This window comes from Terrapene carolina, unplaced genomic scaffold, assembly GCF_002925995.2.
Source record: "Terrapene carolina triunguis isolate 2854851 unplaced genomic scaffold, T_m_triunguis-2.0 Scaffold66, whole genome shotgun sequence".
Taxonomy (NCBI): Eukaryota; Metazoa; Chordata; order Testudines; family Emydidae; genus Terrapene; species Terrapene triunguis.
This window is the reverse complement of record NW_020664417.1, coordinates 68,882,637-68,909,569: the sequence shown is the minus strand read 5'-3', so window position 1 is coordinate 68,909,569 and position 26,933 is coordinate 68,882,637.

Genomic DNA, 26,933 nt, shown 5'->3' with positions numbered 1-26,933 from the left:
TTAACATAGGTATTAGAATTACATAAATATGTTTAGACTTTATTAGTACATGCAGCAACTCACAAGCATTCAATCTCACTTATAACATCGATATCTCATACTGTAAGGTAATATTTAAGTGTCTATGTTTTGAGCCTCTGTGACTAAGTAAATCACCAGATGGGAGAGAGATTAATTAGTGCGAATTACAGATCTTCAACAAAGCATTATGTCCTGCCCAACAGGAAAGGTCCATTTACACCAGAGGTACTATTATGGGACTGCAAGGGGACAAAAGACTTTGTTTCTCTGCTCTTCACTCTGTGAAGGTGAGTCATGCAAGTGGATTCCTCCCATCAGCTGAGTTTGCAGCTCAAAGCACCTGATAGGAGCAGGATAAAAACCTCAAACAGAAGGAATTGATGATCTCAGTGCTGCTTGGACTCTGGGGGGCCGGTTTACTAGGCAGAAGCAAGAGCTCTCCAGTGCTTAGCCTGGGTTAACCCTAAAGGACATATAGACTTGCTTATTATAGAAGCTTCTGGTACTTTTTGAAACTTAAGATTGTAAATGTATCTTATTTAATCTTGTAAATAACTCTTGTTTTCTTTCTCTGTTTAATAAATCTTTATATGGTTAATTATAGGATTGGCTACAAGCATTGTTTTAGGTGTGAGATCTAAGGTGCAATTGACCTGTGGCAAGTGACTGTTCCTTTGGGACTGGGAGTAACCTGAATATTACTGTGATTCTGAGTGTAAGGTACAAAGTTGCAAAGGTACACTCATGTGGGTGGCGAGTTAAATCATAGTACTCCTGGGGACAGTCAGTGGCTCCATGTTTAGGCTATTATAGTGCCTGACGAGTGTACACTTGATAATTCGTTGGTGAAGTCTAAGTGTAGAACTCACAACCAATTTGTGGCTAGTGCCATGCATCCTAACAGTCTTCCCTGTGGTTGGTAATTGCACTCTGGAGTCACTGCAGTGCGGCGGGCAGGGGTGGGATGAGGTGTTGGAACCTTGCCACTCTCAAGTTCATGCGCCCATCTCTCCACGGGCAGCCGGTTGCGACCTAATGGCCTTCTACCCTTGGTCGGGGTAGTGGGCCTAGCAGCTAGAGTCCGGGTAACTCAGCCCAAACGTCTGGGTGGTGTGGCCCAATGGCCAGAGTCCATATAAATTGTTCCCCGCATTGGAGCAGTGCGGTCTAATGGCCAGAGTCCATACAATCTTGCTCGCAAGCAGGGTAGTGCGGCCTAGCGGCCAGAGTCCAGGTAACTCTCCCCAAGTGTCAGGACAGTGTGGCCCAATGGCCAGGGTCCATATAAATTGCTCCCCATGGTGGAGCAGTGTGGCCTAATGGCCAGAGTCCATAAAATCCCTGTGGTATGTGGGGGTGGTAGTAGGGGGACCCAGGCCTGCCCTCTCCACCGGGTCCCGACCCAGGGCCCTGGTAGTGGCAAGTTCCCCTTGCCACTAGCTCAGCGGTGATCTGCCCGCAACACGCCGAGCGTCTGTGCGGCTCTAAGGCTGTTTGCCTCTAAAGTTCCCCTGGGTCACTTCCTACCATAAACGCTGGGTTCTCTGCTTCGGGGGGTCCTCACGTCTGTGACGTATTCCGTCTGGGCATCAGGATGCGTCCTGGCTTGGCTGGCCTCCAGATCCTGGTGCGTAGGCTGTCCCTCCTTGGGAGCTGGCAGCTTGCCTCCTTCCCCTCCAGTAGTCAGTCCAGACTGAGCAGCTCTGCAGGCTTTTATACCAGTTTTCAGGTTGGAGCATGCCCAGCAGAACTTCCGGGGCGTGACTTCCTCTGCTAGGAAGCAAGGGTTAAGCCCTGCGGTACCAGTGCGGGGCCGCTCTGCCCCGTCACAGTGGGCAGCTTTACAGTAAAGAGTTCCCCCTCACAGCCTCAGTCAAGGGCCCAGGGCAAAAGTGTCCTGTCTTGTCCCAGTGATTTGTGTTGCCTTCAGGCTGCAGTGGATGGATACAGTTGGGAGAAGCCAGAAAACTAAGGAGGCAATGAGGGCTTGAGGGGGTGTGAAGCACAATACCATAAATGATGTAGCTGATATTAATGTTAATATATTCTAACTTCTTTGCTGTCTTGCATCTCACCATAAAGGTAGCTGGACCCCCCACCCACCTCCACTGAGTTAATATGTTTTGGTGTTCTGAGGACTTTGTGGGTATAGATCAGCTGGTAAGGTTAGAATGGTTTAAATAGAAAATGCATTGAGATTTAGTTAATCAGGGTTTTCTGAGATAATATTGCTATTACTGAGAGTTTTGGAGTACTTTTTAAATAGGCTGTGTCACAGCTGAAAAATATGGTTGCAGGAGATGAAGGAGAAGGGGCTAAAGCTAAATTAATATGCATACAATAAAAATTAGTCTTCATCATTTGTAGCAGATGTCTCACATGCTTGGGTCCAGTTCTGAGATGCTGCAGAACCTGCGATCATCACAGGGGTCCTTGGGAAGGGAGGGGCCCTGTAGCGAGTCAGAGATGGGAAGCTTCTCACTCTGCCTCCACACTCCTGTCTCGGCTGTCCTTTTCCTCTCAGCTTCCCCCGCATGTGCCCACAGCTATTCTTTCTTCATTTCAGACAGCTACATATCATAAGTACAGGGAAGAGGGACCCATGAATGCATAATGGGAGCCCCATTTGAGTGGCTTAAGGGGAGCCTTGGATGTACTTCCACTGACCCAAACACTGATATTTTATTTATGTTGAGTTGATCTACCCTTGTTATGTTACAATTTTGTTAAATTATTATTTATATTTCATAGCACCTGCAGCCCTAGTCATGCTCCACAACCCCATTGTGCTGAGCACCATGCAAACACAGAACAAAAAGATGGTCCCTGCCCCAAAAGACTTACAATTTTAGTAAAAGACATGAGAAAATAGATGGACATAGACATACAGGAATACAAGGAAACAACGGGACAGTACTGGTCAGCAGGACTGGCAGTGGTCTCATTGTGTTATGTAACATAAAATGAAGAGACAAGCTCAGCATAAACTGACATGAGTGTGATTATGCAGTGCATAAAACTGCATATATCTATATTTTGTGTTGTAGGTTTGTGTATGTGTGTATGCATATGTGTGTGTGAAAGAAAATAAGGAGAGAGAAGCCATTTTTGTTAAGATATATTTGATCTGAAAAATGCATGCTGCAAAAAAGTTTTAGGGTGAGTATTGCTACTGGAATCTTATTCATTAATATTCAGGGCATTTACTCTGCAATAAACAGAACACCTGTTTTTTTTCCCCAGGGGTAGCCTGATGAACTCCTGCAGCTCCCAGTGACTTCACAGAATGTTTTTAGTTTCACATCAGTCATGTGAACTGTGTTTATTGGTCTGGTTTGGGGGCAGGGGGAGACATCAGATGGTGCTCAGAAGTTATGACTGGCTTTTCACTTTGAGATTTTGTTCAAACCTGGCAGCCAAATTAATACTGTGGAGGTGAAAAGGTAAAAGTCTTTCCTTAATTTCTTCCCATTACTACTGTAGTTATACCCTCTTTTCCCATCAGAAATAATATCTCTCCATTCTTTTATACCCATCAGACACTTGTAGGTTTAATTGCTCCCCCATAGTTGTTGCTTAGTCAAGCGAAATATATTTGACAGACCCTATTTGCATGAACCCCTGGGAAGTGAAACTGCCACGTTGCACTCAGCTCTATTTGGGATACATATTACAAGGTGTAACTAACACAGCCAGATGTAGCACTTAGACAAGCAAAATTGAACTAAAGATTATGAGTTTCTCTTTTTAACCAATTATATAAACTTTAATTTTGTTTTTAAAGTCACTTTAAATGTTTTAGAACTCTCCTTACTAGCTATGGAAGGGGGCAGGGAATGATAAGAATCTACTGGTTGAGTCTGTGGACCCAATCCTACATCATACTAATCACCTGCTGTGAGATGCTGGAGGCCCTCAACAACCATTGGTTTCCCAGAATACTATTTCACAGGAGGTACATATCTATATCTATATCTATATCGTAACAGCAATGAGGAGATAGGGTGTTGGCTTTCATTTTTGTCAAACATGTCAGCATAGTCTTGATATTTAACAAGAATTCCTAGGGAGGTCATGGGTTTGCCAACGTTACCTTTTGGATCCACTCTTCATATCATTGAATTCTTTGGAGGACTAAGTAAGCTGCAATGGGTGGCTGGTCCCAGGCTGGCTCTCAGGAAACAGGATTGTTGGCAAGACAGAGTCACAGCATACTGTGCCTGACCACCAGTGAATGTGTGGATCATGGACAATAAGCTAGGGAATGCCCAGGACAACTGATGATTGTGGTGCACAAAATAGCCTAAACTGGAGAACTTGGTGGCCTTGAAATGTAGTTACATCAAAGGAGCTGTGTGGTGGGTAACTGGTTCCAATGAAGGAGTGACCCATCTATGGTCTCCAATAACTCTTGGGAGTCCTTGAAGTGGGTAGGGAACTTATGTGCTTGTGCAAATTTCAGACCTGTGAAATTGCCTGAGGCACCTGAGTCCACCAGCACCTCTAGGTTGATATCAGGCATCGCAGGGTGCTGGAGCCAGAGAGGGAATTGGAAATGTGTTGGACACTGACTGGCCAGCACCAGGGTACCAGATTAGTATTGATGTGGGCTGCTGGAGAGAGGCAAAGGGTGCCAACCTGGCCTGGACTCCCCTATCAGGGTCTGGGGTTTGGTGTTTCACAACTTGGGCACAGATTAGATCTTGACAGGGCAGCTTGATGTTGTGTCCTGGTTCCACACAATATAGGTATAGGCCTGATGCCTGGCATCACATCTTCTCCACATTGGAGAGGCAGGGCTAGACCTGATCAACTTGCCTTGGGTTTGGGCAACAGAGATGGGACTGGTGATGGGGATCCAGAGCCAGAAGGGTTGGCTGGAGCTGGGAGGACTATCTTTTTTTTTTTTCTTGGAGGCATTTGTACAGTTGGTAATTGATCTTGATGCACAGATTGACTAAGGCACCTGGGCCAGAAGGGCATTCACATGTTCCAGTTAATCAAAATATAAGGCAAAAATGAATGAATAGAAAACCCCATAGCTTGGGATTCAACCCAATACTGTATCCTGGAAATGGATGGCTGCTTCCCCCAAATCATTCTGAACCCTTGGTCAGCCAACCCAGATACTCATCCCCATTTCCTTGAGCCCCTGTAAAAGGGGAGGCAAAGGAAATGGAGTTAAACCCTGATTCACAAGGGATTTAGCAGTGCGTCTGACCCCGTCACTCATGCTTCCATTCAGAAGTGATATTTTCCCATGACTAATGTGCCCTGAGTTCTGACTAGCTAGCACATGTGCCATGAATCTAAGTGCCCAGACAAAATGAAACATTGTATTTTGTCTGTTCTTTATAATATCACAGCTCATCATATGGAAAAGCAGAAGTAAGATCCCTTGATGTCAACAGAGACTCTTCTATTCTGTAGTGGTCTCACAGGTTATTAAGCACTGGTTCCAAAGGGTATCAGTCTGTGGCATACTACCTTATGAAGAAGGCTGGTATAATAGTCTTTGACTACCTCAGTTCGCTGTTTTCATTTTGTTTTGCTTTTGCAGGTACTTCTTGTGCAGGTTCCTGTCTCATGCTGTCATTCCAGTGATAGGGCTCTGTCAATAAACTGTGCGCCCCCTCCTTCCCTGTTAATCTCTGGCATTACGCAGTGAGGTAGGCATTGATAAGACACTATTTTCTGAACTCTGTATTGGCAGGTGGGTCCTTTATAGCCCCCAACTAAGGCAGTGAGTGCAGAGTTTTTCATGTATCTAACATAAAGGGGAATGATGTGAAGGTTAGCTCTGTTGTCATATCTATCAAATCACTCAGAATCGACTTTAATTATCACAGCAGAGCACAGCTGAGCTTTACGTTATCTTGCAGTGAAGAAAATGGGAATAGAAGACCAATACAAAGTACTAAGTTTGACAGAACCTATGCAGGAATAGAAAATGGTAATTCCTAATTCACTTTTACCAGCAACAGTGAGATCGTAGGTCCCACAGAGAGAGGGTTTGCTAACAGATAAATAATAATAAAACCCTCTGGGAAAGGACCTAAGGAGGTACTTTGGACAGTGTCCTCCCTTCTGCCTATGTATTTGAAGGGGGATGTTGCTTCTATGGATCTCACTTTGGTGGGGACAGAAGGAAGCATTGCCTCTGTGTCATGTTATTCACTGTGACCGGTGATATTGGCTCCACAAAATTCAGGGTCCATGGATTTGTACAAGGTGAGGCAGAACTGGGGTGGGGAGAGGAGAGGTGTGTGTGACTGGCAGGTCTCAGTTGCATTCTCCCTCTCCCAAAACCCCCCAGGAAGAAGCAGGAGTAAGTTGTAGTAGGCAGAGTCTGCACTAAATTACATGGCTACACCTTTCCAGCATGCAACCCCCCCCCCTTCTACTCATAGGGTGTGGTTCTAGAGGGTTCTAGGTTCCATGGGTTAGGGGAGCCCCTATCACTATGGCACCTGTTGTTCAGAAGAAGTTGACTTGGGAAGAAGGATGGAAGGGGAGCTCTTCAGCACAGAGGACTGCCTATTACTCTGTTTGTACAATGCTTAGCTCATTGAGCCCCCATTCTCAGATGGTGCCTAGGCAGCACTGTAATAAATAATTATCGTGGTGTGTAGCACCACTATATTTAAGGATGAGGCTAGTTTACTGTTTAATAGTAGCTTTTGGAAGTGAATTAAGGTAAAATGATTAAGGCCACTTTAATTTGAGGTGAGAGCATCCACACAGGGACACCTTTAGTTTATTTGGATTATCTTTCTTGAGCGTCCCCGTGTAGACAAACCCTAACACAGTGAAGTTTGAGTTCATGCAGATGAAAGAGAGAATTCTGTGACACACAATATACCACGTAAAATGACACATATACGTAGCTATTATTCATGTCTGCTTACTATAGGGCAGCCCAGGCTGAAACATACTTACAGTATATTCTCATTTGCTCTTGTGGCTCCAAAGGGTAGAGTTAAGGGTGAGGCTAGTGTGTTCCTTAACTATGTATTTCCTGGTTTACAGAGGTTTAACTATAGTTTCACTTAATGTTCTGGAATGTATGATGCACTGCAGGTCACCTTAACAGCATTAGTGAAGTTTTGGGGCAATGAAATAATAACAAAAATTATAGTTATTAGTACAAGGGAAGCATCCCTTTCCTTCCCCTGAGTATGATATGATATGTGAGAAAATCAAGCACTGAACAATAGTGCCCCAGCGCAGAGGCTGATTTTTCAAATATGAAGTTATGTGCAACAAGCATTTGGGTGCAGGATCAAGGGTTAACTTTTAAACACAAATAAATCTGAGCTGCATGAAAAATCCAGGCTGAACTCTGAATAACTGCACCTGTGTTTTTTCTATCTATCAGCCTGATTTTACTTCATTAATTGAAACTACAGTGAATATGAAAACTAAAAACCTTTTCTGTCCGCAAAGCATTTAAATTACAGAAGAAACAGTGGAAGCAGCAGGATGGCTGGCAATAGAGAGCTCTTTAAACGGATTGTTTCTTTTGTTGCTAGAAGATTTAAAATGGAAAAAGGCCAGCAGCATGTGGTTTTCACCGAGCACTTGAACTCTGAAGGGTGTGAGCTTCATTTTACCAATTTCTATTAATTAGGGCTGTCAATTAATCTCAGTTAATTTGTTTTGCATTAATTCACATGCATTAACTAGATTTTAAAAAGTTGCAATTAATCACAGTTTTAATAGCACTGTTAAACAATAGAATACCAATTTAAATGTATTATAAATATTTTTAGATGTTTTTCTACATTTTCAAATATTGATTTTAATTACAACACAGAATACTCATTTTATATTATTATTTTTATTACAAATATTTTCACTGTAAAAAGATATACAAAAGAAATAATATTTTTCAATTCACCTCATACAAGTACTGTAGTGCAATCTCTTTATCATGAAAGTGCAACATACAAATGTAGAATTATTATTTTTTGTTACATAACTGTACTCAAAAACAAAACAATGTAAAACTTTAGCGTCTACACATCCATTCAGTCCTACTTCTCATTCAGCCAATTGCTAAGACAAACGAATTTGTTTACATTTATGGGAGATAATGCTGCCTGCTTCTTACGTACAAAGTCACTTGAAAGTGAGAGCAAGCGTTCGCATGGCACTGTTGTAAGGGGCATTGCAAAGTATTTACATGCCAGATATGCTAAACATTCATATGCTCCTTCATGCTTTGACTTGTAGGCTCTAAACTTAAGTTTTACCTTGTTTTATATTTGAGTGCAGCTATGTAAAATAAATAAATAAATTCTACATTTGTAAGTTGTACTTTCATGATAAAGAAATTGCACTATAGTAGTTGTATGAGGTGAATTGAAAAATACAATTTTTTATCTATTTAAAGTGGTAATATTTTTAATTAAAAATAAAATAAAGTGAGCACTGTACACTTTGTATTCTGTGTTGTAATTTAGATCAATATATTTGAAAATGTAGAAAAATATCCAAAATATTTATAATATATTTAAATTGGTATTCTCTTATTGTTTAACCATGCCCTTGAATTTGATTAATCACAACTGTTTTTTTTTAATCTTGCGATTGTGATTTTTTTTTTATTGTTTGACTGTCCTACCTTAATATATCAATGAAACAGAGAGAAGAGGCAGGATTAACTCTAAACAGCATCTTGTTGATTGATGTTAATAGAAAGTAGGATTATCTTGCAATAGAGAAGTCATGTCTCTTTAGAATATAGTTTGCCATTAATTGGGAATCAATTCAAAATGCTCTTTAAAAACAGATCTGCTTATCTACCCCCAAATTACATTTTGGCATGAAGCTGCCTCAGAAGTCAGGAGTCTATCCATATATTTTTTCTCAGGTACAAAGCATGTCTATATGCAGTGCACCTGCTCATCCTTTTTCTCTCCTTCAGTCCTTTGAACCATGAGAGAGCAACAGGCAATAACACCCAGTACAGGAGGAATTAAAGATGTCACTTTCTACTAATTCTAGCTCACCATTTATCACCCTTTTTAATCCCTGTCCCTACTATGCTATTTGATGTGTGGAAGTTTCTCATGGCCAGGAAACTAGATTAAATCATTACCTCCATAGCTAAATCTTTGCTCTGGCAAAGTCTGAGTTAGTGTTGAATCAATAATGCAGAGTATTTTTAAAGAGCACTGGAAATTATTTTATTTATACTGTGATAGCACCCGGGGGCCCTGCCCTGTTGTGCTTAGCACACAAAAAAATGACAGCTTCTGTCCCACAGAGTTTTTATTCTCTGTTTTGAATTGGAAATAAACTTACTCGTGGTCATTAGTGATTCCAGAGCCCTTTTTGCAAGAGTAGTGTTCCTAATGCGAGTGTCCTGGCACTCTCTTCCTGCCCTAAGCTTTTGGGTGGGGTTGGTGTGTAACAGCTACTGGCTTTTGTCCAGAGATGGTTGTATTTTAGTAACCAAAGAAGAGATCCCTGGGTATAATTTGTATAGTGTATCAATTTGTTAGGTCTCTAAAGTGCTTTGGGATTCTTTGTGATTAAAGCTTCTACATCAAATTATTATTATTCAGTATTAGAACTATGTTAATTTGACACTAACACATGTGCATGTACCTCAGACTGTCTTGATTATTTAACATGATTTTTATAATGAAACACCTGGAATGGAAAAGTTCATTTTTTCACTTCGTAAACAAGTAGGAACAAATGGGCAGATCACTGACCCTAGAGAGAGGATGCCAGGTGATTTAATTGTTGATAATATGTCAGTGAGTACATTAGTCACAATAAAAACTTCTCAATGGTAGTAATGAGGTAATGAGGATGAACCGTCCAGTAAATCATGGGCCCCTGTGTTCCCTCTTGCACAAAAGCAGGCAGAAAGCAGTAATTCATGTAAATATATCTACTAGGGCCATGAGGCCTGTCCATTCTTCCTCACTCTGAACTAGAGGTTGTAGACCAAAGGCCTTTCAGATGCACACATACATCCAGCCACATGGATAGACTCCTTTTCTATACTGATCATCAGTCTCCCAATCAATCCAGATTCTCAGATATTACAGTGACAGACCTTAACAGATAGGCAGTAGCTACCAAGTTCTTGAAACAACATTAACTTTTATTGCACTTGTACTATAGACATCTACCTTAGGTATGGTCAGGCCCTCTCAGAGGTCCAGAGAGGCCCGAGCCACTTGCAGCTTTTGAGGCCCCTGGCCATAATAAAAATAAAAAATGATGACACATGGCCTAATCTTGTGCCATCAAAACTGATATATTTTTATTAATATTTATGAAAATGTTTAACTATTTAATATGACAAAATCGTTATCAGTTAACAAAAAATTATGTCTTTCAACAAATCACATTGCTTATTTGCTTAAATCTGCATCTCTAAGCTGAGAGAATGTGTCACAATTTGGTCCGATAGGGATGTGCATAAAAACAAGTTGCGAAACTTATCAAATGGCAAAAAATGAACAAGTGTCTAAATTTGAGGCCCCCTTTGAGCTTGAGGCCCAGGCCAAATGGCCCTTCTGGCCCCACCTCTGATTGGCCCTGGGTATGGTAAGGGACAGAAAAGCTTTTGGGTGAGTGTGGCAACATGGTGTTTTGTGCAGCTCTGGAGCTTTTTATTAAGTTGCCTTTGAAAATGTAATGTATTGCAAATCTATGCTTTTCGGCATAGTTCAATGCGCAGTAAGAAATTCTGCACGCCTGTACGCAGAATACTAAAGTATAGGCTAATACAAAAGGGAGTCTATCCCACTGCATATGTAGTCTGGGGTGTTGTCTATGCTTGCCCTTTCTCAGCACATGAGTCATGAGTGTAGGAAAGGCATACAAAGACATAGCAATAGAAAACTCCGAGGTTCTGACTTTTAAAAGCTTACAATGGATATAACAAAATGTGCATGAAAGAGTGTGAACAGAGGTTTTCCAAAATTGATTTTTCTTATTCTTCCTGACCACGTCTCAATCAAATCGATACCTTGGTGACCTGCAAAATGTCTGAGGGAATAAAAATAAAGCAGCAACTGAGAAAGGAGCAAAAGTTTCTAAGCTGAGAGAAAGAGGAAAGAAAGTGTGGAGGAAACTGGAAAAAGTGTCCAACTTAATGACATTCTAAATTGTAACTTTGCTACAGCAGCAGTATAGTTTTCAATCTTCCTAATGTTAAGGATATTTACTTCTCATAGTTCTGCCTTGACAAATAATTAAATGTTATACATTAAAACAAAATATAAATTGCATAAGACATACTTGTATCATATAAACCATATGACCCGAGAATAAATAGTTAAAAAAAGAATAAAAAAATAGTTCTAACCAAATACTGGTAGATCACTATATTGTGAAGATCCATACAAAATATGCAAAATAAACCTTTTGGTGTGTTTTCTTTTCCAATTAAAATGTCATAGAATCATAGAATATCAGGGTTGGAAGGGACATCAGGAGGTCATCTAGTCCAACCCCCTGCTCAAAGCAGGACCTAATCCCCCATAATATTCAGAAAAAAAGATTTGCTATTGTCAATTTACTGAAGCTATAGTTCCTAGGTTCAGTTAAGATAATGAATCAGTTGGGCTTGTCTACATGGGGATATGCAGGACAGTTAAACCAAATTAACTAAAGATGTGCAGTTAATGCACATTAGTTAAAGTGCATTAAGTCCCTGGGTGGATGGTCTCATTCAGAAGTAAAGTGTTCTTAGTTTGAAACTAAAAAAAGTGAACTAAGACCACTTCTGAATGAGAACATCAGCACAGGGGTACAATACACTTTAACTAATGAATGTTAATTTCACACCTTAAGTTAATTTGTCTTAACTTTCCTGAGTGTCTCCGTGTAGATGGTCGAGTTCAGGATCCTGACACAAGGAAGAAAGGAGAGCAGCAGAATACGGACCCTGGACTTCAGAAAAGCAGACTTTGACTCCCTCAGGGAACAGATGGGCAGGATCCCCTGGGATCCCATGAAGGGCAAAGGGTCCAGGAGAGCTGACTGTATTTTAAAGAATCCTTATTGTGGTTGCAGGAACAAACCATCCCGATGTGTAGAAAGAATAGTAAATATGGTAGGCAACCAGCTTGGCTAAACAGTGAAATCCTTGCTGATCTTAAACGCAAAAAAGAAGCTTACAAGAAGTGGAAGATTGGACAAATGACCAGGGAGGAGTATAAAAATATTGCTCAGGCATGCAGGAGTGAAATCAGGAAGGCCAAATCACACTTGGAGTTGCAGCTAGCAAGAGATGTTAAGAGTAACAAGAAGGGTTTCTTCAGGTATGTTAGCAACAAGAAGAAAGTCAAGGAAAGTGTGGGCCCCTTATTGAATGAGGGAGGCAACCTAGTGACCGAGGATGTGGAAAAAGCTAATGTACTCAATGATTTTTTTGCCTCTGTCTTCACAAACAAGGTCAGCTCCCAGACTACTGCACTGGGCAGCACAATATGGGGAGAAGGTGACCAGCCCTCTGTGGAGAAAGAAGTGGTTCGGGACTATTTAGAAAAACTGGACGTGCACAAGTCCATGGGGCCGGATGCGCTGCATCCGAGGGTGCTAAAGGAGTTGGCGGATGAGATTGCAGAGCCATTAGCCATTATTTTTGAAAACTCATGGCAATCGGGGGAGGTCCCGGATGACTGGAAAAAGGCTAATATAGTGCCCATCTTTAAAAAAGGGAAGAAGGAGGATCCGGGGAACTACAGGCCAGTCAGCCTCACCTCAGTCCCTGGAAAAATCATGGAGCAGGTCCCCAAGGAATCAATTATGAAACACTTAGAGGACAGGAAAGTGATCAGGAACAGTCAGCATGGATTCACCAAGGGGAAGTCGTGCCTGACTAACCTAATTGCCTTCTATGATGAGATAACTGGCTCTGTGGATGAGGGGAAAGCAGTGGATGTGTTATTCCTTGACTTTAGCAAAGTTTTTGATACGGTCTCCCACAGTATTCTTGCTGCCAAGTTAAAGAAGTATGGGCTGAATGAATGGACTGTAAGGTGGATAGAAAGCTGGCTAGATCGTCGGGCTCAACGGGTAGTGATCAATGGCTCCATGTCTAGTTGGCAGCCAGTTTCAAGCGGAGTGCCCCAAGGGTCGGTCCTGGGGCCAGTTTTGTTTAATATCTTTATTAATGATCTGGAGGATGGTGTGGACTGCACTCTCAGCAAGTTTGCCGATGACACTAAACTAGGAGGCGTGGTAGATACACTAGAGGGTAGGGATCGGATACAGAGGGACCTAGACAAATTAGAGGATTGGGCCAAAAGAAACCTGATGAGGTTCAACAAGGACAAGTGCAGAGTCCTGCACTTAGGACGGAAGAATCCCATGCACAGCTACAGACTAGGGACCGAATGGCTAGGTAGCAGTTCTGCAGAAAAGGACCTAGGGGTCACAGTGGACGAGAAGCTGGATATGAGTCAACAGTGTGCTCTTGTTGCCAAGAAGGCTAACGGCATTTTGGGCTGTATAAGTAGGGGCATTGCCAGCAGATCGAGGAACGTGATCGTTCCCCTTTATTCGACATTGGTGAGGCCTCATCTGGAGTACTGTGTCCAGTTTTGGGCCCCACACTACAAGAAGGATGTGGAAAAATTAGAAAGAGTCCAGCGGAGGGCAACAAAAATGATTAGGGGTCTGGAGCGCATGACTTACGAGGAGAGGCTGAGGGAACTGGGATTGTTTAGTCTCCAGAAGAGAAGAATGAGGGGGGATTTGATAGCAGCCTTCAACTACCTGAAGGGGGGTTCCAAAGAGGATGGAACTCGGCTGTTCTCAATGGTGGCAGATGACAGAACAAGGAGCAATGGTCTCAAGTTGCAGTGGGGGAAGTCTAGGTTAGGAAACACTATTTCACTAGGAGGGTGGTGAAGCACTGGAATGCGTTACCTAGGGAGGTGGTGGAGTCTCCTTCCTTGGAGGTTTTTAAGGCCCGGCTTGACAAAGCCCTGGCTGGGATGATTTAGTTGGGAATTGGTCCTGCTTTGAGCAGGGGGTTGGACTAGATGACCTCCTGAGGTCCCTTCCAACCCTGATATTCTATGATTCTATGATTCTAGACATGCCCTCAGTAACCCACCCATGACTTCAACGGTGGTTCATCACTGCAAATGAGAGGAGCATTTGGCGCAATGTGTTTTGCAGATTAAACTGTTTTAAAGAATATTACATTATTGGCCAAATCTTGAAGTCCTTACTTGAGCAAAATGACCATTGACTTCATTATTTATCTAATGACATCATAGGCAAGCATTTATGAAGTGTATTTTGTGCCTTGCATGTTTTGCATTTATGTACAAAGATTAATAATATTTCCTGGCAGAAGCCATATATAGTAAACAAAGCTGGTTTATGGGAGCTCTGCCTGAGTGAAGACTACATAAAAATGGTGCAAGGACTTTTTTGGCCCTATAATTGTGCAACATCTATAGAGGGTAACCTCAATCATGCTAAAAACCAGTACAGATCAGTCCATTATAGTCCTGGTCACTTACTGTGGGCAAAGGGCAGAAGTGAAAGTGGGCCGGTACGGTGTACCGGTAAGAAGTGGCTGCTGGTAGCGGCCCATACACAGACAACGTTAAAGCACTGCCACGGCAGTGCTTTAATGTCGCAGCCCCTTTTGCCCCCCCCCCCCCCCCCCCGGGGCCGCCGACTGGTGTGGGAAAGGGGGCAAAAGGGGCAGCTGCCCCAGGGCCCGGCGATTTAAAAGGGGCCTGGGGCTCCCAGCCGCCGCTACTGCGGCAGTGGCCAGAGCCCCGTGTATCACAGGCCAGGTAGCGTGGAAGGACTAGCTGGGGGAGGCTGATCCCCAACCCCACCCCTTCCACCCAAGGCACCGCTGTGCCCCCATACCAGTATGTCTTTTATATTACTTTCACCCCTGGCAAAGGGTAACAAACCTCCATTATATTCAAGAACGCACATCTTAGCATGACCATCTCTAGATACAGGCCAAGGATGATCCTTTGTATAAGACTAATATAAGATATTTGCATGTGAGTGTGACACTGATAAGAACTTTAATGCTATCTCAAGCACAAGCATCCGATTTAGCAACACAAGGCAATGCAGATGAAGAACTGCAAGCAGACAGCTGAGAAGATCTGTGCAAAACCCCTGTATCGTATATACCTATTACTGCCAATTAGGTCCTGCCAATTAGGTCCAATAGAGTCAGGTGTGTCTGGAGCCAGTGTTTCATGAATGAGTAAATTATCCTTTTTCTTTATGTCTCTGAATGTATTTTCTGTTACAAAATTGTAGGTTATGAAGGTAAAGCAGTTAAATTGTGCTATGTTTCGATTTCTGTGTGGTAGCAATATATTTCATACGGAATAAACAAGATGCAAAAAACTAAAACACCTGGAATTATGGCTACAGTTCTATATGTTTATATGTGTGGTTGTTGAAAATATATTTTAAGTTTCCTCCAGATTAGAGATGGAAAAATTTAGAACAAGTCAAAATGGTTTCTCAACATTTTTTAAATGAAGCATTTCAACATTTTGTTTTGAAAGGAAGTGTTTCATTTTGAAAAGTCATGTTGAATTAACATGTCATTTTGGCAATGTGCATTTATTTGGCTGGATGAAATCTGAGTTTGTTTTTTTTTATTTTGTTTTAGCAAGGAAAAAATGGGGGGGGGGAGATCAGTTTAGGTTGAAAACTAAATACTATTTTTATTTTTGCTTTTCAGCCATCAAACCAAAACAGCAATTATTTGCTCAGATATGGAAACATGTTTTTGTGATTAGACCTGTGGTAACCTGTAGACATTCCTGTAGTCTCCTTGAGCTTTGTACTTTTTAACAATATTTTTTTCATAAATATTTTGGCTGACAAGTCACACCTGAATGAGGGATGAGTAAACAAAAAACAATTCAAGCTTTCATACAAACTTTAAACTATACCTTTTGAGGTTCAAAAACTTTTGGTATGTCTAAAAAAAATGCATGTGTACCATTGTCCTTTGTGGTGTAAGACAGGAATTCAAAATACCTAAATGAAGCAATATATTTAGGCCCAGATTCTGATACCCTTACTCCCAATGCATAGTATCTTGACATCAGTAGTACTATTAAAATCAATAGACGAGATTCCCCCCTGTTTTAGCCCCTTTAAATTGGCTAAGAGGGCTGCAGCAGCATAAAGAGACCCTAAAAGAACCTGAATCTAGCCAAGGGACAATTTCCCTGCCACATGACTTCAGGAAGACCAACACAGGGTGTCTTCTGAGGACTTCCTCACAAGGACTGGCATACAGGGTGTACCAGGGGCAGGGCTGGGAGTTGTTCAAAGGTAAGGCCACAACATTTAGTACTGCAGAGATTCTGGGCAGCAGAGCTACCCATATGCAGGCAGGGACAGGCTGCCAACACTTAGAGCAGCGTTTCTCAAACTGGGGTCTGCGAGGGTAATCCAGGGGGTCCGTGGTCCCTGCTGATCAACAGTGCTTTCTGTAATTATTTTATATACACACAAATATGACATGAAAAGAAAGTTAATGTTGCTAAGTCAAGAACTCAACATGTAGGAAATGCCTCAGTTAAGGTTGTCTATGTAACATTAATTCTGCCCCCTTGTGCATATGCATTATGATGCTCCCTTTAATCACATGATCACCTGTTATTTTTTCCACAGGACCCCTGGATTGGACAGATAAGCACATTCAAGCAACTGAAAATGGGGTCTTATAATGGAAAGTGTTGGACATCCTTAACTGTAGCCTTCACTACCAGTTCTGCCTATGTTAGATCAAACCTGGATATATCATGAAGAAGCATTTTCTTCTGAGATTGTCAGAGTAATTTGATGCATCATTTGTGCAATTGATCCATAACCAAATCTTAATGATTTTGGATTAGATTCTACCACCCTTGTCCTGAACAGAACCTTACACCACTTAAAATTCTTTTGATTTCAGTGGGACTACTCACTCAGTAAAAGACTGATAATCATGAGTACAAGTGATAAAAACTGGCCCTTAAATAAATGAAAACCATATATCTTTTTATTTTTGTTTTTAAAGGTATAAAACAGTTTGAAAACAAAGTTAGGAACTTGTTTATTGCTGTCAAACTGTCAGATACTGTGTGATTTAGGGTAGGAGTCAATCACAATGTGCAAAGTAGTCAAGCAAAAGAGGGCAGATGTACTTTAATTATATGCTTTCTTAGCAAATTAGGATCTGTGTAGGTGGGGACATTTGAAAACCTGTGGTTCACAAACTACTTTTGAGGAATTTAAAATATTGGAATCCTGTAAATGCTTGACCCACATGGAAAACATTAAGAAGTGTAATTCTAAAATGTTATCTTTTTCAGCCTTATTTAAATTAGTAGTTATATGTGATGAGACTCCTGAATATATCAGCTTGACAAAACAGAGCCAGACTCTGCCACCCTAAATCACGTTGAGTGGCATCTTGCTGTTACTCCATGATTGGTTCCACTGAAATCAGTGGGGGTGTTTGTGGAATGAGTAGGTCCTACTCCATGTGCTAGATTGTACCTCTAACATGGTCACACGGGGTGTAGGATGGAGTTAAGGATACACATGAGCACTCTGACTCTCTTAGATGTTTTCTGTAAATCCCGCTCCTATCTCTTCTCTATTGCTGATTGCAGAGCTCCTTGCAGATTTGCTATAGAGAAGAGAGAGGTGCAAGAGCAGATTTTCCAAGCAGATGATCCACTAATGACACCAATTGTGGGCCAGTGGAGACTGTAGGATAGTGTTTCGCATCCAGCTTACATCGTAAGCCAAGGGGAGAGGGTCATTTGTGTCTCAAAAGCCCCATAATCTCTGTCATCTAATAGCTTAATTTCAGAACTGTTAGCTAGGAGTTAATTCTAAAGGGTACACAGCTTCTTTGGAGTTCACAATAGTGACCTTTCGATAACTATAAGACCTTTATGGCAGGTAGCAAACATGTTAGGCTAGAATATGGCCCAACATTAATTCTCCCCACAAAATCACTAATATGATTTAGCTCCATCCAAAGAGCTCCACCCCACCTTTGCAAATTAGAGGCACTGTCTCATTTGCACAGCAGTTTGGGATGAAGACTGGAGAGAAAATATTAAAAATATGTGAAGATAGAAAAATCCACAATGAACAAATGGCTCTGATCCCCAGAAGGCTGAACAGTGCAGGAGAAGAAGAAGAAATGTCACAACAACATTTTCAGGCCTAATTGCAAGGAAGACTAAAAATGAAATATCATTTTCTCTGGTTTGTCATTATTCCACTCCTATTGTGGAAGCCCTGTGGCCTGAAGCTTTCGAGGGTAAGGAGCTCTCCACTCATATCTAGTGGTGAACAGGGGGAAGAATGGGCACTTAATTTGCATAAGATGTTTATCCAGAATTCTAGATGAACAGTGCTCAAGTCAAAGTAGCTCCTTGCTTCCATCTATTGGTGAATCAGTGAAGTACTGCTACATGGTGAGCTTAATCTGCATAAGCTTTTCACCCAGAATTCCTCTAGTGCGACTTTGGGTGTCACTATCATTGTACACAAACTAAGAATTGATTAGTTAGTGGAACTGAACAGAGAGATGGAAAAATGGTTCCTGTCTTGTGGCAAAGATTCTGCTCAATTGCTGGGTTAGATGTTGGAGCCTCAGGAGAGCAGCAAGCAGCACTTCCCAAAAGGCTGGAGACAGGCTTGTCCAAGTGCACCTCAGGACTCTGGGACTACACTACTTGCTGACACCAAACTGTGAGTTGGGTTTAGTGTATAGCAAAGAGAGAAGTGATGAGATAAAGGGATATTTACATAGTGGCTGTTCATCATGGAGAGGGGAACCAACTTGACAAACAACTACCAAAGTTACTGTGCGGGAGTGTTTTACTTATCATTCATTTACATGGATTGTTGCTGTGTTTTCCCAAGATGATCCTGTTGGTTCCTTTTTCCTTAATAACATTTTTCTTGTTACAGACATGGGCTCAGTTCTGGTGGGGGGAGGGGAATGTATTACATATTAAGTGCCCCCAGTGAAGGTATTTATTGATCCCCAAAATTTTGGGTGGTAGCTTATGCTGGTGGTATTTATTAATTTGAACCTGGCCCTTGCTACTGCTGACAACACTTGCAGAAGGGTTTCTGCGTGTGTTTATGGGCCTGAATGTGCTGTCTTAGAAGCAAGCAGCAAAATTTCCACCAATTTAAATGGGAGTAGAATAGTGCCCTACAATGTACTATTATTATTTATTATTTTTATGGGTAAAAGTCATCTATGGTAAAACCTCACTGGCTTCAGAAGAGTTACTCCAGGGATAAATTTGGTCTTGTATATTTCTGGCTGATATATTTACTGCTCTCTTCTCTTTACTTGCCATTGTAAATGTAAGTTACCATTTTCAACGTGGGGGAAAATATATATATACACGAAGCATCATCTCCTCCTACAGGACCCAATTCAGTTCCCACTGAAGTCAACAGAAAGTCCTATTGAGTCAATGGGATTCTAACTGGCTACTAAATAGTTTAAGCTTGTACATCTTTCCACCCCAACTACTGCTGAAGCCTCACTCTGGATTAGTGAGAGTAGAGGATGGTGAGACAGTTGTAAGCATGGCAGGGTGCTCTTTGGGTATGTACTTACATACACTTGCTAACACAGCATTTCATAAAGCCTGCTTTAACCTGTAGTTAGGGAATTTTAGGTAGTGAAGAATATAATTTGATTTCCTTAAGAGGAATTGACAGCCTATCTTGCTTTGGGAAGAAATTTGGCATGACAGTATATTGATTTATGGACTCTCTCACTTCCAGTGAGGCATATTTACCACTGAATGCTCAACATAATGTCAATCCTTAAAGCATCAGAGTAAGATTCCTGAGAAAAAAGGTTTTCATTTTGCAATAAAGTAGAATTGTTTTCCATAAAGCACGTCAGTGAACACTAAACAATTAACCCTTACACCACATGAAATGGGGAAGAATGATAAATAGAAAAACATGTTTTATTTTTAACCTGACAAGCTACCAACACATCTCTTACTGAAAGAAAATTACAAATAATTTGAATAGATTAGGACATATATGCTAGATTTGCATCTACTGTGTGAAAGCCATTTTGGATAAAACATACATTACTTTTAAATCATTTGGAGCTACCTTGATTTATACCAGTTTAGTATCTGTTCCTCTGTTTTTTAGAAACAAACTTAATCAAACTGAAACATAGTTTACCTAAATCAGTTAGCAGTGGTGCACTTTCAAAAAGCACAAAACGGAATTTTATATAAACTAGAAAGAATGGGTCTGATTCATCACAGTGTTATTCCAACCTTGAGCCACTGTAACACCACTGAAATAAAAAGATTGCACCAATGTAAAATGATAACACATTCAATTAGACCTGTTGTATTAATTTAGATGGAACATGTGGGCCAGACCTCTCCCAATCCATGCTGTATAGAATAAACAACTGGAAGCCCTGTTTATTTTCTCTAAAGGGCAAATTATTCATGATCTGAGAGACTGTGCACTTTATATATGAACAAATAGAAACTGACATGTTAAAATCATGGGGAATCTACATTTTATAGAGCTAGGTTCCAAACAAATGGGCATTGTTTCCAGCTGAGCTCAGTGCAGTGACTTAAGGGATAATCTCTCCTGCTTGTAGCCTACGGTTAGCACAATAAATAGGTGCTGAGATAATGATTAATAACTGAACCAAAGCCAAGACATTTAATCAATCTCAAAAGCCATTTACTGCAACTAGGAAACTACAGAGATCGTTTTGGTTACAACAAAGTACAATACACAGAACAGAAAGTTGGTGAGGCTTTGCCCATCTCTCATGATTTCCAGCAACATTACTTTGAGAAGGGTGGGTTTGAGCACAAAAAGGAACAACTGAGATGGGAAGAGAAAAATTCTGAGTAATTATTCAACAGTGATACTAAAAAGTGAGTCATGGTAAGAGCTGGCCAGGAACTAGAATTCATGTTTTGCAGGGAAATTCAGAAATGAATTGTTCTGAAACAGAATGAAAAATAGAACTTTCCCACAGAACAAGAATTGTGTAATTTTAACACCTCATTTTGACCAGAGCCCAGACAGCCCACCAGGCAGTTGAAGGAGACTGGGAGCATCGCATGGCCTCTGGGCTTTCAAGGAGCTGAAAGCCCAGGAGCTTTGGGAGCTCTGGTTCTAGGGCAGTCCAGCTGGGAGGCTCCAGAGGAGCCTGGAAGCCTGTGGACTGGGAAAGCATGGAGCTGGGAACCATTTTACAAAGGAAAATCAAAAGTTTCCAGCAAAATTGAAATTTTCCCAAGGACAAATTTTCCATCTGAAAATTGTTCCACTGGAAAATTCCCAACCAGCTCACAGTCTTGCCAACTCCTACTTTTTATCTTGTGATAGTTAATTACTTTTGTTTAAGTCCCAGCTCCTGCTGTCATGGAATTATGTGAGAATCTCAGCTTTCATATTTAAAAAAACCCATAAGTTTCTAGCTCCCCTGGTTGCCAAAAAAAAAAACACCTTGAAAACATGAACAGAGTGTACCCCAAAGGCACAAAGACCAGAAGTCAAATAAAAAGAATGCCAAGTTTATTATTTTAACAAATATTTAATGATTTTAAAGCATTCTCATTATTTTGGAGGCCTATTTCTGAGTTTTGAATGCTTGCATTTGGCAATACTGGAATCATTTTAGGATGGAGTTTCAGGGCCAGACACTCAGAGGATGTAAATTGGCATTGACTTCACCAGAACTGAACTGCTTTACAGCAGTTGACGGGCTGGTTCAATCCATGGATATCAACCAAGAAGGCTGGGGTGTTGAATGCCTATCGTGCTTCAGTCATCACTAAAAGGGTTAATGGTCACCAGATACTCAACACAACTAATATTATCAATAAGGGGGAAGGAACAGAAGCCAAAATGGGGGAAGAACAGGTTAAAGAATATTTAGATAAGATAGATATATTCAGTTTGGCAAGGTCTGATGAAATTCTTCCTAGGATACTTAAGGAATTAGCTAAAGCAATATCAGAACCATTAGCAATTATCTCTGAGAAATCATGTAGGATGTGTGAGGCCTCAGAGAATTGGAGAAGGGCAAATACAGTATCTTTCTTTAAAAGGGGGAACAAAGAGTACCCAGGAATTATAGAAAGTCAGCCTATCTTCGATATCTAGAAAGATACTGAAAAAAATGATTAAACAATTAATTTGTAAGCACCAAGAGGATAATCAAATAATAAGGAATAGTGAGCATGGATTTATCAAGAATCAACCATGCCAAATCAACCTAGTTTCCTTCTTTCACAGGCTCCCTGTGGGGAGTACTAGATGTGATATATCTTGATTTTTAGTAAGGCTTTTGACACAGTTCCACATGAAGTTCTCATAAACAAAGTTGGGAAATATGGTCTAGATGGATTTTCAATGGGGTGCACTATGGGTTGAAAGACTGTACTCAAAGAGTAGTTATTAATGGTTTGCTGTTAAACTGGGTAGGTGTATCTAGTGGGGTCCTACAGAGGTCTATCCTGGGTCATCTGGTACTATTCAATATTTTCATTAGTCACTTGGATAATGGAGTGGAGAGTATGCTTATAAAATTGTGGATGAGGACAAGTTGTGTGAGATTGCAAGCACTGTGGTGGGCAGGATTAGAATTCAAAACAACCTTGACAAATTGGAGAATTGGTCTGAAATCAACAAGATGAAATTCAACAAAGACAAGTGTAAAGTACTACACTTGTGCATTTGATTTTCCCTTCCTAACTACCAAAAAAAGAATAACTGGCTAGATAGTAGTACTGCTAAAGAGGATCTGGGTGTTATAGAAGATCACACATTGAATATGGGTCAGCAATGTGACACAGTTGTAAAAATGGTTAATATAATTCTGGGGTGTATTAACAGGAATGTCGTGTGTACGACATGGGAGGTAGTTGTCTCGGTCTACTTGGCACTGGTGAGGCCTCAGCTGGAGTACTGTGTCCAATTCTGGGCACCACACTTTAAGAAAGATGTGGATAATTCTAGAGGGTCCAGAGGAGAGCAACACAAATGATAAAATGTTTAGAAAACTTGACCTAGAGGAAAAGTTAAAAAAACTGGGCATGTTTAGTCTTGAGGAAAGAAGACTGCAGGGTTGGGGGGACCTGATAGCAGTTTTCAAATATGTTAAGGGCACATGTCCTCTATGTCCACTGAAGATAGGAAAAGAAGTAATGGGCTTAATCTGCAGCAAAGGAGATTTAGGTTATATAGTAGGAAAAAAATTCGAACTGTTAGAGTAGTTAAGCTCTGGAATAGGCTTCCAAGGGAGGTTATGGAATCCCCATCATTGGAGATTTATAAGAACAGTTTGGACAAACACCAGTCAGGGATAGTCTAGATTTACTTAGTCTGGCCTCAGCCCATGGGGATGAACTTGATGACGTCTTAAAGTTCCTTCCAGACCTATATTTCTATGATTCTATGATATTTTTGTGTGAATGCTGCCTGTGATCATGGAGCAATGTAACTGGATATAGTGGGGTAAATATTCAGCTAGATATCTGCTCCAAATGCAACTGCCTATCACAGACCATTTCCTTTTCAAGTGCACTCACCTGCTAAATGTTGCAACATTTATGAATATGCTTTAAATTGTTTAACACCTGTGCATATGAAAATCTTGGAATTTGCACTTAAACAACCCTGTTGGCCAGAGATGCAAATTCAAACCCTAGACAATGTACAGGTGTTGGATTATCTAAAGTGTGAGTGCAATGAACAGCATGCACACAGGTTTTCCAGCTGTATAAAATTATGGGCTAAAATATATTTAAAATTATCAAAAGGAGCCTGACCTGTGAGATTTCAAGAAAGTTGGACAATGGTCAGATTTAGAAGCACAAATTTTTGTTTGTTTTGTTTTGTTTTATTTTATTTTATTTGAGTCTTCGTCAAAGTTGAATGCTTTAAACCCTGAGGGTAAAATACTTTGAAAATAACTGAACAAGTTTAATGATCTTTTCTTGGTCTGTTGATATTGACTGTCTGACAACAGATCCGTTACTGTTAATCCACAAAAGCAAGAAGTGTTTTAACCTCTTTAAAGCCTTTTAAATATCTTTAAAATTTACAAACATTGTTACCAATTCTAGATAAACCTATCCTATGGTAAATTGGTGCAGTACTGGCCCAATCCTCCTCACACTGTAGCCCATAGGATTTTTGTCATTGACCTCAGTGGGAGAAGGATTGGGATCTTGGGGTGAAGAATGTGCATACTATATGTTCTGTATATTTGTCTGACTCTTGTAAGGGGGTTCACTTTGTGAATACATATGGTTGAGTCAAGAAGAGGCTGATTGCACATAGGTAGGAAAAGAGTGCAGTGGCTTCAGATAGCCAACCATCTAACATCCCCTTAGGAATAATTCAAGAGCTATTCTCTTGGATGTTCTACCTCCCACACCCCAACCAGACCAGTTCATTCTTTTTCTCTTATGTTATGCTTTGTTCCTTCTGTTAAGATTAAACAATACTTTGGTGTAAAGAAGCTGGTCACTGCATAATATTGGTCACAGACTCTTGAAGGGAAAAACTGCAAGTACTGAATCCAGTCGGACCTGCTGGGGTAAGCATGACTGATCCACAGGGTTTGGTAGCCTAGGACCTGGTCTAAGACTAGGAGAATTGTGGGATTCTACACCAAGAGGGGTAAAGGCAAAAGTTGTTATCAGTGGATCTGCACTCAGAGAGAATGCAGAGTAGTCAGAGGTGCAGCTCGACTTGTGACACTAAGGGTACGTCTATACCCAGCCGCTAGTTCGGCGGCTGGCAATCGAAGTTCTGGGTTCGACTTATCGCGTCTTGTCTGGACGCGATAAGTCGAACCAGGAAGTGCTCGCTGTCGACTGCGGTACTCCAGCTAGACGAGAGGAGTACCGCGGAGTCGACGGGGGAGCCTGCCTGCCGCGTGTGGACCGAGATAAGATCGAACTAAGGTACTTCGAACTTCAGCTACGTTATTCACGTAGCTGAAGTTGCGTACCTTAGTTCGATTTGGGGGGTTAGTGTAGACCAAGCCTAAGTGCCTCAATTGTCTTGTTAGTTTTGGGCATCAGTCCCTGTGAAGTGTTGAGTGACCTTAAGTTCCCACTGAAGTCAATAAGAGTTGAGGTTCTTCTGCTCCTTGCATTTTTAGGCATCCAAACATACTTGTATTAGGCTAGGTCTACACTAGAGGGGGGATCGATTTAAGATACGCAAATTCAGCTATGCGAATAGCGTAGCTGAATTTGACGTGTCCGATCCGACTTACCCCGCTGTGAGAACGGCGGCAAATCGACCGCCGCGGCTCCCCCGTTGACGGCGCTTACTCCTACATGGGCTGGTGGAGTACGCGCGTCCATTCAGGGATCGATTGTCGCGTCCCGACGAGACGCGATAATTCGATCCCCGAGAGATCGATTTCTACCCGCCAATCCAGGTGGGTAGTGAAGACAAGCCCTTAGAGTGACCATACTAAAGTCTCTGTTAAGCCTGTCAGCATATCCAGTCTGAACTAGGTATATATCAGACTTGCAAAATTCCCATTGACTTCAGTGGGGTCAGGATTTCACTCAAAATACCATCAAATGCACAAAGAAAAACTAGGGGGAGAGGAAGGGAAGAATTTTTTCTTTTATCTCTTTCAGTTATAACCATATTAGGGGTTAATTGTAACAATAATTCAGAGTCAGAGTCCTGCACTTAGGACGGAAGAATCCCATGCACTGCTACAGGCTGTGGACCGACTGGCTAAGTGGCAGTTCTGCAGAAAAGGACCTGGGGATTACAGTGGATGAGAAGCTGGATATGAGTCAACGGTGTGCCCTTGTAGCCATTGGGCTGCACTAGTAAAAGCATTGCCAGCAGATCGAGGGAAGTGATTATTCCCCTCTATTTGGCACTGGTGAGGCCACATCTGGAGTATTTCATCAAGTTTTGGGCTCCCTACAACAGAAAGGATGTGCATAAATTGGAGAGAGTCCAGCGGAGGGCAACAAAAATGTTTAGGGGGCTGGGGCACATGACTTACGAGGAGAGGCTGAGGGAACTGGGCTTATTTAGTCTGCAGAAGAAAAGAGTGAGGGGGGATTTCATAGCAGCCTTCAACTACCTGAAGGGGAGTTCCAAGGAGGATGGAGCTCGGCTGTTCTCAGTGGTGACAGATGACAGAACAAGGAGCAATGGTCTCAAGTTGCAGTGGAGGAGGTCTAGGTTGGATATTAGGAAAAACTATTTCACTAGGAGGATGGTGAAGCACTGGAATGGGTTAACTAGGGAGCTGGTGGAATCTCTATCCTAAGGCTAGGTCTACACTACAGCGGACTTCCGACCTAAGATACGCAACTTCAGCTACGTGAATACCGTAGCTGAAGTTGCGTATTTTAGGTCGGCTTACCTGGCGGTGAGGACGCGGGAAAGTCGACCGCTGCCGCGCTGCCGCCGACTCCGCTACCGCCTCTTGTCGAGGTGGAGTTCCGGAGTCGACGGTAGAGCCATCAGGGATCGATTTTACCGCGTCCTCACGAGACGCGGTAAGTCGATTCCCGATAAACCGATTGCTACCCGCCGGATCGGCGGGTAGTGAAGACGTAGCCTTAGAGGTTTTTAAGGCCCTGTTATAGGTTTTACCCGCACTCTGGACTTTAGAGTACAGATATGGGGACCTGCATGTGAACCCCTAAACTGAATTACCAGTTTAGATCTGGTTTTACTGCCACCACTCCCAAGTTCTAATTCCTTTTCCTGAGTAGCCTTGAGAGACTTTTTTACCAATTTTCTGGTGAACACCGATCCAAACCCTTGGATCTTAACACAAGGAGAATTTAACCATCCCCCCTCCTTTTCCCCACCAATTCCTAGTTAGTCCAGATCCA